Source organism: Lactuca sativa, chromosome 3, assembly GCF_002870075.4.
Source record: "Lactuca sativa cultivar Salinas chromosome 3, Lsat_Salinas_v11, whole genome shotgun sequence".
Classification (NCBI taxonomy): Eukaryota; Viridiplantae; Streptophyta; class Magnoliopsida; order Asterales; family Asteraceae; genus Lactuca; species Lactuca sativa.
The window spans coordinates 292,790,874-292,803,176 of record NC_056625.2 but is presented as its reverse complement, the minus strand read 5'-3'; positions in this window follow the sequence as shown (position 1 = coordinate 292,803,176).

Sequence of the window (12,303 nt, the reverse complement as noted above, 5' to 3'; positions counted from 1 at the left end):
TGTACAATCAACTAAAATCTCATGAAAATGAAGTTAATGAAATAGGTGAGGAAACAATAGCAAGTCTTGGTGGACCACTGACACTAGTTTCGAAGGTTTCAGAATGAGAGAATGAAAAATCAAAGTATGATGAAGAAGAAGGTTTTCTGATGATGAGGCTGTTGCATTTTACTCAAACAATAGAGTAAAGAAATTTTTTAAGAAACCTTTTAATCCAAAGAAGTCATCAGATTCGAAGGGTAGTTTTGAGAACAAAAACAAACTGGATGAAAAGAAAAAAGAAATGAAGACATATTCGAAGAATGAGATGGAGCAAATGAAGATGATATTGAAAGGTGATACAGGGATTAATTGCCATTATTGCTATGGAGCAAATCATTTGGCAGTAGATTGCTTGTTGAGGAAGAAGGAAGAAAAGAAAAGTAAAACAAAGGATGAAGCTTACTACACTGAGAAACTGGAGGAAGTAAAGAAGAAAGCAAAGAATTTGTCATTGGTGGCTCATGTAGAAACTGAATCGGATGGCACATATCAAATATGGTCTTCGGGTTCAGATGATGAAGAGATGAAAAATCCAACACATGGAGCGATGTATGCAAAGATGGTAGAGGATTCAGATGATGAACAGACTGACGAAGTGTGTGGGCAATGCTTCCTTTCAAAGACTACTGACAGGTCGCCCATGACTACTAAGGTACGTAACATTCTTGAATCTTTTAACATTCCAGTTTCTGCATATAATTCTGAGTTAGTATCTTTTGATGAAACTGTTACTTACTTTGATTCAATCATTGTGTCTGCTAGCAATGAAGCGAAAAAGTTAAGTGATCAATTACTAGAGACAAGAAAAATGTTGGATTCAAAAGTCACTAGGATTGATTACTTAGAATTACAAGTTTCAAATATCATGGAGGATAGAGAAAAATTAGCAAAACAAATAAACTTGTTGTTAGCACAAAGAAATATTTTCTGTAATTCAGCAAAAATATTGTATGGAAAATTAACTGAGTTACATCATTCGTGTGAAATAAGTAAGGAACAACATAGAAAATTACTACCATTTTTAGCTTATGATAGAGCTAAGGTTGATAGTATTTCATATGATTGTGAAAAAGAAATTTCTGATTTTAACAAAGTTCCAGATGATAGGTTTAGATATGGAATTGCAAAAGTCGAAGATTATCTTGATGCTAATGATTTAGTAAAAATTGTAAATGAAACCTTAACTAAATCAGAACAACTTCGAATATTGAAAAAGACTGAGAATTCTACATCTAATTGTGAAACTAATATTGCTGATATTGAAGACAATACTGATAATATTAGTGAAATTAGTAATTTAGAAGATGTTGATTGTTCTCAATTGTCTGTCATAAATGTAGCAAATTCATTTAAAAGGAAAGAAAAATGTGAAGATTTATTAATAAAAATTGAAACTGATAAACCCTCAACTTCGAAAGTTTGTGATATGGAGTTTGTGGAAATACATGAGAGTCAAACCGATGATAGTGACATTGATAAAGAAAATACAAATTCGAAGACAATTCAAAGGTCGAAAGAAATTGAAATTCCTCGAGTGGTTGTTGATCAAGTCTATTTGGATACACAAGAATTTGAGAAAATTCTTAGTGAAAAAGGTGCTCATTATCTTGAATCGAATATTGTTGTTTATCCAATCTTCAAATGCACTGATGATATTGTGTTCCCAAATCAAGTCTTCGTAACCACAGGTAATGTTGAAAATATAAAGCATGAATTCAAAAAGTTGGTTGAGGAAGACAATATGCAAACTTCAAATGAAGGATTCTTTTCAAATCAAAGTACAGTTGAAAATAACCTTACAAAGAATTCATATAAATTTCAACATCAAAAATCAAAAAGAGTATGGATTGAAAAGTAAAAAGTTGAAAAGAAGGAAGTTGTTTCAACTGAAAATGTGTTTACAAAGTACGAAGGTGTTAAAACAAATGTTAAAACAATCAACAAAGCAATAAAATTAAATTCAAAAGAATTTAAAGCTGAAGTTGAAAATTTTTCAAAGGAAAATAATATTTCGAAACGTCAAGCAAGAAAAACAATTTTTTGGCAAACTGTTGAGCCATCAAAAATGATATCAAAAAAATTTTCAAATAGAAGAAAAGCTTTTAAAGAAAAATCAAAGTCTCAAATTTTTGAAAAGAAAAATGCTTCATTTTCAAATAAGGAATCAAAAGTTTCAAATGGAACAAAAACAATAATACCAAGAAATTTTTTTTCAGAAAAAGGTTGCAACACAGACTTCAAAGTTACAAAACAAGACATCTTATCATGAATCATATCTTTCAAAACCAAAAGTTGATTATGTTCCAAATTCAGCAAAATGTTATAATCCTGTGAAGAAACAAGCTGACAAAGTATCATATGCAAAAGGAATTACAACAAAAGGAAATATTGATCATTGGTTGGAAGGAAAAGGAAAGATATACCAATCAAGTAAGTTTTCGAAAGAACAGATACATGAGGCATATGATAAATATGCTAATCCTTCAACGAATGGAAGTTTATCATCCAAAGAGTCAAATATCTCAGTTAAAGTTTGGCAGCCGGTCACAAAAGCAAAAAGTGAAAAATCACAAACTCAAGATGCGAAGGGTGTACTTAGTGAAAATTTGAAAATAATAAAAACTCATATATCTGACCCTTCGAATGAAAATGTTAAATTTATTGACAGTTTCAAAACCAAAGTTTGTGATTGGGTAAATGGTTGTACTTTACAATTGAAACACAAACCTAATATGAATGGACCCAACAAAGCTTGTGTACCTAAATTTTTCCAATGATCGCAGGTACTTTGTGACGAGCAATATGATAACAAGTGGTATATTAATAGCGGTTGCTCACGTCACATGACTGGGAAGAAGGAAAACTTGCGACATTTTCGAAGCCTAGAAAATGGAGGAGTGGTTAAATTTGGTAATAATCACAAATGCAAAGTCAAGGGTCATGGAAAGATAACGAATGACAATTTCACTATCAACAGGGTTGCATTTGTTGAAGGTTTACAACACAGTTTGATAAGTGTTTCACAACTTGTTGTGGGCACTGGAAATCAAGTTCTTTTTAATGAAGAAGGAAGTGTCATTTCGAATGTTAAGACAGAGGAAGTTTTACTTAAGTCAAAAAGAAAATGTGATATGTTTACATTGGATATTATTCCTATTGTAGGCAAACCTGCTGTGTGTTTACTTTCGAAGGCTGTTGCCAATGTTAGCTGGTTATGGCACAGGAGATTATCACATCTCAATTTTCGAAACATCAACAAACTTGTCATACAAGATCTGGTAAGAGGTTTACCCATTCTTAAATATGATAATGACAGTTTGTGTGCAGCTTGTGAAGTAGGAAAACAACACAAACAAGGTCATCCTATCACAATAGATTCGAAGATTGTTGAACCTCTTGAACTCTTGCATATTGATTTATGTGGTCCTTCAATAGTTGCTACTCTTAACAAGAAAAGGTTCATTTTGGTAATTGTAGATGATTTTTCAAGATTCACGTGGGTTTATTTTCTCAGGTTAAAATCCGAAGTTCCACAAATGATGATTGATTTTATCAAGAAGATGGAAGTTTCATTGAAGAAGTCAGTTCGAAAAATTAAAAATTATCATGGAACTGAATTCAAAAATCGTGTCTTCGATTCATTTCTGGTGGAAAAAGGAATTTCGCATAATTTTTCATCTCCTTATACACCACAACAAAATGGTGTAGTTGAGAGAAGAAATCGATCATTATGTGAAGCTGCAAGAACAATGTTGGCTTATTCAAATTTACCTCAATATCTTTGGGCTGAAGCTGTATCAACTGCTTGTTTTACTCAAAATCGATCATTCATTCATAGACGGTTTAATGTTACTCCTTATGAAATCATCAATAATCGAAAACCTAATGTCAAATTTTTCCATGTTTTTGGATGCAGGTGTTTTATATTGAATCTTAAGGATAATCTTTCGAAGTTTCAAAGAAAAGCAGATGAAGGAATTTTCTTGGGATACTCACACAATTCAGTTGCTTATAGAGTGTTAAATAAGCGAACTCGTAAAGTGGAAGAAACTTTTAATTTGACATTTGATGATCAATACATTAAAAAGTCTAATCATAAATTTGCAAATTATCCTATTTTGCAAAATTCTTCAAATATAGAGGACTCAATTGATATGGATGATGTTGATTATGATTCGATTTGGTATTTCAGATCAAGCAATTGACGCAGAAAGAAATGCAACTGATAATCAAACATCAGAAAATTCGAAGTATAACAATGATTCAACTTCAAATTTGAATCTAAACCCAAATGAACAAGCTGATGATCCAGTGGAGGGGGAGCACTTGGATTCAAATACTTTTGTTGAGGGGGAGAGTTATAGTGAAAGAGATAACATGTCAACAAATGTTAATGTCGAAGAGGAGAAAACTCTTGAAGAAGAGCCGATCAGTGAACCAGAGCAAAATATCGAAACGGAGTCAATCATCGAGGGGGAGCCCATACTTGAGAATGATCCAATTCTTGAAGAAGAATATTTTGATGATGCTGATGATTAAATTTCGATAAATGGATCAGAAACAGATGTTACGTTCGAAGATGCACTTTTGGATTTTGATCCTAATTATCCACCATTGGATAAATGGACAAGAAATCATCCAAAAGATCAAATTCTTGGTGATCCACAAGCAGGTATAATGACAAGAGCACAACTTAAAGTACGAAATGAGGTACTGAATAATCATAAAGAATTATGCATGTTTAATGTTTTTATTTTCAAAATCGAACCAAAGACAGTTAAGGTTGCAATGGAACACTCTGATTGGGTTGTTGCTATGCAAGCTGAATTGTCTGAATTCGAAAGAAACAAGGTTTGGAGATTAATTCCAAAACCTGATGATGTGTCAATTGTTGGACTCAAATGGATTTATAAAAATAAAACTGACAAAGATGGAAACATTATTCGAAATAAAGCTAGACTTGTTGTTAAAGGATATTCTCAACAAGAAGGAATTGATTACGAAGAAACATTTGCCCCTGTTGCAAGACTCGAGGCTGTTCGTATTTTTCTGGCTTTTGCAGCTCATAAAGATTTTGATGTCTATCAAATGGATGTCAAATGTGTATTCTTAAATGGAGAACTTGAAGAAACGATATATGTTGAACAACCTCCAGGTTTTATAAACTCAGAACATCCTGATCATGTTTATATTCTAGATAAAACTGTATATGGGTTAAAACAAGAACCAAGAGCATGGTATGCAACTCTAACATAATTTTTGAAACAATCTAAATTTAAACAAGGCTCAGTTGATCCTACTTTATTTCGAAAGAAAATTGGAAATCATCTGATGCTTGTTCAAATTTATGTTGATGATATAATTTTTGGCTCAGGTGACCCTACTTTATCTAAAGAATTTGAAGATCTGATGAAAAGCAAATTTGAAATGAGTATGATGGGCGAAATTAATAACTTTTTGGGTTTGAATATTCGTCAAAACAGGGAAGGCATCTTCATTAATCAAGAGAAATATACGAAGAATTTGTTGGAAAAGTTTGGAATGACGAATAGCACAAGGTTACGAATACCAATGGCAACAGGCATAAAACTAACTCCTTCATTAGATAAATCTGCTGTTGATATTACTTTATATCGAAGCATGATTGGGTCTTTATTGTATTTAACTGCAAGTAGACCTGATATTATGTATTCTGTTTGTAATTGTGCAAGGTATCAATCAAATCCACGAGAACCACATCTGACTGCAGTAAAGAATATTTTCCGATATTTGAAAGGCACTACTTCGTTAGGATTGTGGTATCCTTCGAAAACAGGGTTCTTTGTACAAGCTTATTCAGATGCGGATCTTGGAGGTTGCGGTCTTGATCGTAAAAGCACAACTGGTGGGTGTCAATTGCTAGATGGAAAGTTGGTTAGTTGGCAATCGAAGAAGCAAACATGTGTTTCAATATCAACCGCTGAAGCTGAATATGTAGCTGCTACTGCGTGTACATCACAAATAATTTGGATTCAAAGTCAATTACGAGATTATGCAATTAATATGAAAAAGATTCCTTTATATTGTGATTGACAAAGTGCAATAAGAATTTGTCGTAATCCTGTGCAGCATTCGAAGACCAAACACATTGCTCTTCGATATCACTTCATTAAAGATCATGTTGAAGAAGGCAATATTGAAGTTCATTTTGTAAAAACAACAGAACAATTGGCAGATATTTTTACAAAGGCTTTGGATGAAAAATCGTTTCTTCGTATCTTAGAAGGATTGGGAATGATTAATGGAAATTCACTTCAATTGGATAAAAGCGAAGAGTGCTGGGTCTGAATCATTTGGTGTATGGAAGGAAAGGGTGATTCAGTGTTCAGAGGTTACTGTTCATGGTCAACGCTTCGAACGCTTCGCATTCGGAAGATTTACTTCTTATTGAAATAACAAAATCAGAGATTACTGTTCAAGTCAACGATTCGAATGCTTCGTATTTGTACACATTTCAACTAAGGTTAGATTTTTAATTTGTTTAATTTTTTTATGAAAAACCTGAAAAATCAAAAATATTTTCTTTTATTGAAAAATCAAAAATCCAAAAAGATTTTGTTTCAGTTTGTCTTTAATTTTTCTGAAAAATTTCAAAAATTTCAAAAATATCTTTTATTTTTTTTCGGTTTTAACATGTGTGTTGTGAGTTTTGTCAAGTTTCAAATACGAAGGATTCATGCAACTGGTTTCGAACGAAAGGTATGATCTCGATACACTTTGGATTAGTTAGGGTGTCCCTAGAGGCATGCTGCTGCATGTTGTCTCAAGTCTCGTATGATTCTATGTATGGGAAATGAAAGCCTTGATAAAATTATCTCATGAAAATTTCTTCCCAACAAGGCTTGTATTTGCATAAATCAACAAGAGCTACCTTACTCTTCTCAAATGAGTTAAGAGTTTTCTGTTTTGTCCATTATAACAGAGGTACCATTTGATTCTTATCCAATCTTTTTAAACCAAACAATTCTTACATTCCAAATATTCGAAGCAATTTGTCCTTGAGGTCTTTGATCAAACCAATCAAAACCTTGACAAATCACAACTCTGTGTTTATGATCTAATATCATGAGTCTGTGATAGAAGTGAAACCCAAAATCTTATAAACCTTAAGGAATTGACGGGGAACCATGTTCCAGATCTTATGAAGCTTTTGCTTTAGTACCTTTTATATACTCCAAATCCTATTCATTTCTTTTGAGTGATCTTAATCAAACATTCGAAAACTCCGATGTTTGTTCCCAACAAGATCCAGCATAAATGTTTTTATGAATATGATTTCCGTGTGAGTATATTTTCAAAATTCTAAGTTGCTTTGAATATCATTCGCAACCAAGTTGTCACTAACTACATTGGTTATACAACTAATTTTGTTTACAATTTCTCACCTTATTTTAAGGTTGATATGTAACAAAATTTTCGAAGCCAGCCATTTGACCTATAAAAGAAACCCTTTGAAACTTCTCTACAAGTTATCGATTGTAATTCACGGGAAACCAAACAAGCTGTTAATTATCTCTCTTGATAATTTTTGAAGATATCTTTGCCTGGGATAAAATTCTTTTTGTGTCAAAAGAAATTGTTGACATCACAAGTTTTCCAAAAAAAAAGTTTTCTTTGTTTCTCATCTAATTTCTTTCGGAACACAGCACACACGAAATCCTTGAGGTTTGAGTAACACCAACTTAAACTGATGATTTCGAAATTCTGGCAAATGAATTCGCTTTTTAAACCTCAAAGTGAAAGAGCCTAACCTCTATTCCGAAGGTATCCGACGGTTACAATTCTTTTGGGGAAGATCAAACAGTCTTATCTCTTGATGACGCATGGTGTAAGATAAGCGTGTAAGGCGTGTTGATAGTTACGATTGTTACTTTTTGATGAGTGCATTCCGTTTTTCAAGGTGCCATGTCAACAAGCATTTATTGTATCCCGCTTCAAATTCAAAATTCTTGGGTTACATATAAAAGGGCAAATCAGAACTCAATAACACTTTACGTGATCAAACTCTCTGCAACACAAAATTCTCTTTGCAATTCATATTCTTCATACGTTCTTTACTCCAATCATCTTCAATGGCGACTACTTCATCACCAACTACAGATGAAATCATCAGTGTTCCGATTCTGAAGATCCAGGGTTCCAACTACCAAGTCGAATCGGATTTGTCAAAGTATCCGGAGGAACTTCATATGCTGGTGGTTGCTTTACAGAATTTTGTTCTGTCTAAAGCAATGTTTGATTCATTTGCTGCTCCGATGTCCTGGTTATCAAAGGCAGGTTCTACTACATCATATAACAAGGAGACTGGGTGTGTGGAATTCACAATGGTTACAGATACAAGAATTATGGTCTCCAAGTGGTTGTTTTGCAAGATTTTGGGAATTCCGAATTCTGTCCCTTATGATGAACTTACTTCTTCATAAGTGGTGTTTATGTTCAATGAGATGCGTCATCAACCTCCATTGACGCGTATTAGTGACTTCAAGAAGTCGGGGTTACCAACAATCTGGAACTTTTTATTTGGCATCTTTCTTAGATGTCTTACTGGAAGAACTGTGGGGCTCGATAAAGGAAGGATGGAGGTTTATGCAATGGTAGTTGGGTTATACTACGATTTGCAAGTTGATTATTCTGAGCAATTATGGACAGAGTTCATAACAAGTATTTCGAAGACAAGTGCTAAGTAGGGGATTTCTTGTGCACGATATTGGAGTATGATAGTCCAATATGTCTATCAGAAGGAGAAAATCGGAGTTCCGGATTACAAAGAGAAAGCAGTTTTCCACATGTATGGTAGTCCGAAGGAGGTACATGATGATCTGGCTATCTTTACCACAATTGCTCGAATTCCAGATGCAATGCTCAAGAAGGTGGATCCCACGAATAATGTGTTGGTGTCATATTTACAATCTATTGACACAACATTTGTTACTGGGATGTTACAACAAGAAGAGAAGAAGAAATCGAAGAAATCAAAGAAGACAGAGGGTGAGTCTTCGGAAAAAGGGGTGAAAGCAGAACAAAAGAATCAAGAGCTAATAGCTACATCTTGACATGTCGAAGAGGTGTCTCCTGTTTTAACTTCAGTGGCTGATACACCAGTTATCGAAGCCTCTCCATCAAAAGAGACAATTCCTTCGAAAACGGGGGTTTTTCGAAGAATAAAAATCAAGAGAAAATCTCAATTGGTGAAGAAAACACAGGTTACTCATCAAGGGGTCACAGTTCGGGAAATTCCGGCTCCGGTGTCTCCATCTTCTAAGAAACGAAGGGCTGAAGATATGGCGAAATTTTTAAAGAAAACCCAACGTATCGAAGAAGTGGATCAAGTTCCTGAGACTCCTGAAGATGAAATTCCTAAAGAAGTAGAGGTTCTTCAGTCTACTAAAATTTCGAAGCTTGCTGATATAAAGCTCATTGAACCAACGTCTTTACCTCAGGTTACTTCCACAACTGATTCTCCAACATTCCAATCTATTATGGATCAACCTTTCACCACTATATTCTCAACACAATCAACCGATCCACCAAATCCATCATCACCTGTTGTTGAAACCATGGCTGTTGTTGAGGAAAATGATAACGAAGGATTTGGAGGAATATTCGAAGCTCTTTCCTTTGATAAAGCTGAAGAAGATTTCCCTGACCATATGCTGATGACGATGAAGCAGTTCAAGATATTGAATTCAAAATTGAATTCTATCTTGCAATCTCAAGCGGATGTGGGAAGTGCTGGAATCACTATCATGGAAGTTGATTCCATAATGAAGGAAATGGAAAGCAGGGTGATTTCGAAGGCATCAGGGTTAATACGTGATTCTGAAACCCGCATTCTTGAGAGGACTGATCAGAATGATAGTTCTACAGAGAATCGAATCAATTCTCTGAGATATGATTTTCTGAAGGAGGTGAAGGATTTAAAGACAGTTACGAAGAAGCGTCATGTGCTCTTTGTACAGGAAGTTAAGAAGGTTCGACAAGACGTTAATATGCAGATTCGTGAACTTCGTGAAGAAATGACGAAGGAGGTTCAGAATATTCAACAAGGATATGAATCAGCAGATCAGAAGATCGACATTATTTGTGATGCGGTTGTTCAGTGTGTTAAGATGTTCGAACAAGTCAACCCTCAGATGATCTCTCTTTCAGCCACAGAAGAACAACATTTTGGAGAGTTGGTGAAACTGCTGAAAGAACTTCAAGAAATATCTTCGAAATCTTCTTCTCCAATTATTTCTCAAGAATTTCTTTCTCAAAAATTCATTCATTTCGAAGCCATCCTACAAAAACACCTTGCTCCATTACTTCGCATTTCAAGCCTTCTGCCAAACGTATCAGATGCCCCACCTGCTGTCACAGGGGTGCAAGGGGGAGAAAAGGTTGGTCAAGCAAAGGCTGGGGAACATGAGAAGACAACTGAAGATACGAAGGTAGTAGGAAAGGTGTATCCTTCGAAAGTTGTTGTAAAGCCAACAATTGTTTCAGCTGCTCCAGTCATTTCAACTGTGACTACAACTGTTCCAATTTCAAGACCTATTGCAAAAGGTATTGTAATCGGGAAACAAAGTGATGACTCTTCATCAAAGAATGTAGCTCCTTCGAATGTTAAAGACAAGGGAAAAGGAGTCTTCGTTGAGAAGTCCAACAAAGAGAAGAAAGCTGAAGTGGCAGCTGAAGTTGAGAGAATGAGGCATGTTGAAAGTATAATGCGACAAAGAGCTCTTGAAGGTTCAAATGTTGATAAGGGTGATCCTTCGAAAATATACAATTACGAAACAATAGAATCCAGGGTGATGTTCGATCACATGTATTCTTTTGAAAAGATTCCAAAGAAGAGCTTTGTGGTGACAAATACTGATTATGGTCAACTTGATTTTCCTATCAACGAGATGATGTTTGTTATGCCACAATTCAAAGCTGAGACAAAGTCTATGGATGTCGAAGAGGGAAAGAAGATGAAGATACAATTTCATGCTGTGTTAGCAAAGGCTCAAGAAGAAGTTTGGTTCTTGGAGAAGATTAAGAAGGTGATACCCATAAAAAGGGATGTCATTTTCAAAGGAAAGTTTCAGAATTTGAAATATGTTGTGACAAGAGCAAGTGGAAAGATACAAGAGTTCACTGTGGCAGACTTTCCATTCATGAACACTTATGATCTCATCAATGTTGCTCTGATACTTAAAGACAAGTCCTTCTCTTTTCTCCAAGAAACAGAACCAGATGTTTTCAGTCTTGGGTGTAGGCATATAAAAATATTCTTGGAAAATTATTTCGAGTGCTTAGCTCAAACTGATGTCGAACTTGCTACTGTTAAAGGCTTCGACATTACTGCACCAATGACACCTACGAAGAAGCAGGCTGAGTTGAAAAAATACGGAGACGGTGAAATATGTTTAAAGCCATTGGGGATTGTCTTTGCAGGAAAAGATAAAGCTGGAAGAGCTAAAAGATTCTTGTTTCAAACTTCTGAAGTGGAGAGATACACACATTCGCAATATACGGACTTAATTGTTCGTATGAATCATTGCAAGAAGAATTCAGAAGGAGACAAGAAGGAGATAAAGAAAGTTATCTCTTGGTACATGGAAATCCGAAGAGTGCTGATGTATGCCGTTCAACTATTAACTTCATGAAGACTTCGACCTTTATTCCAAAGGGGGAGATTGTAAGGGTATAAATGTTGTAATATGTCGAAGTGTTAGTTAGGTTGTTATGAAGGATCTTAAGTATACGTAAGTAGTGTATTCGGATGTAATGTTATTTTTACTAAGGCATTATAATGAATAGTCTTAATGTCTAGTCCTTAGTATTTTGTTATGCTTTTGTTCTCCTATAAATAGGGGTCTGTACTAAGTGAGTTGAGAACTTTTGAACATAATCTTTACAGAGAATTCCTTTGTACTCTGTAAAATTAAAAGCATAATATGAGCTGAACAAAGATTATCTTTACTCTCGTGTACATCTTTTTCATCTTTCTTAATTCTTATGTGAATTGATCATTAAACTCGATTACAAATCTCTTCATACTAGAGTGTTGTAAGTTTGCGGGGGTAGCCATAGCATTCACTAGCAATCAGATAGTAGTAGTGTTGTAAGTCTGCGGGGGTAGCCGTAGCATTCACTAGCAGTCATATACCTGCTGCTCAGGCCCCCAACGAAACGCTACCGACTTCTTGGTCAGTCGGGTGAGCGGTACTGCTATCTTGGAGAAATCCTGGATGA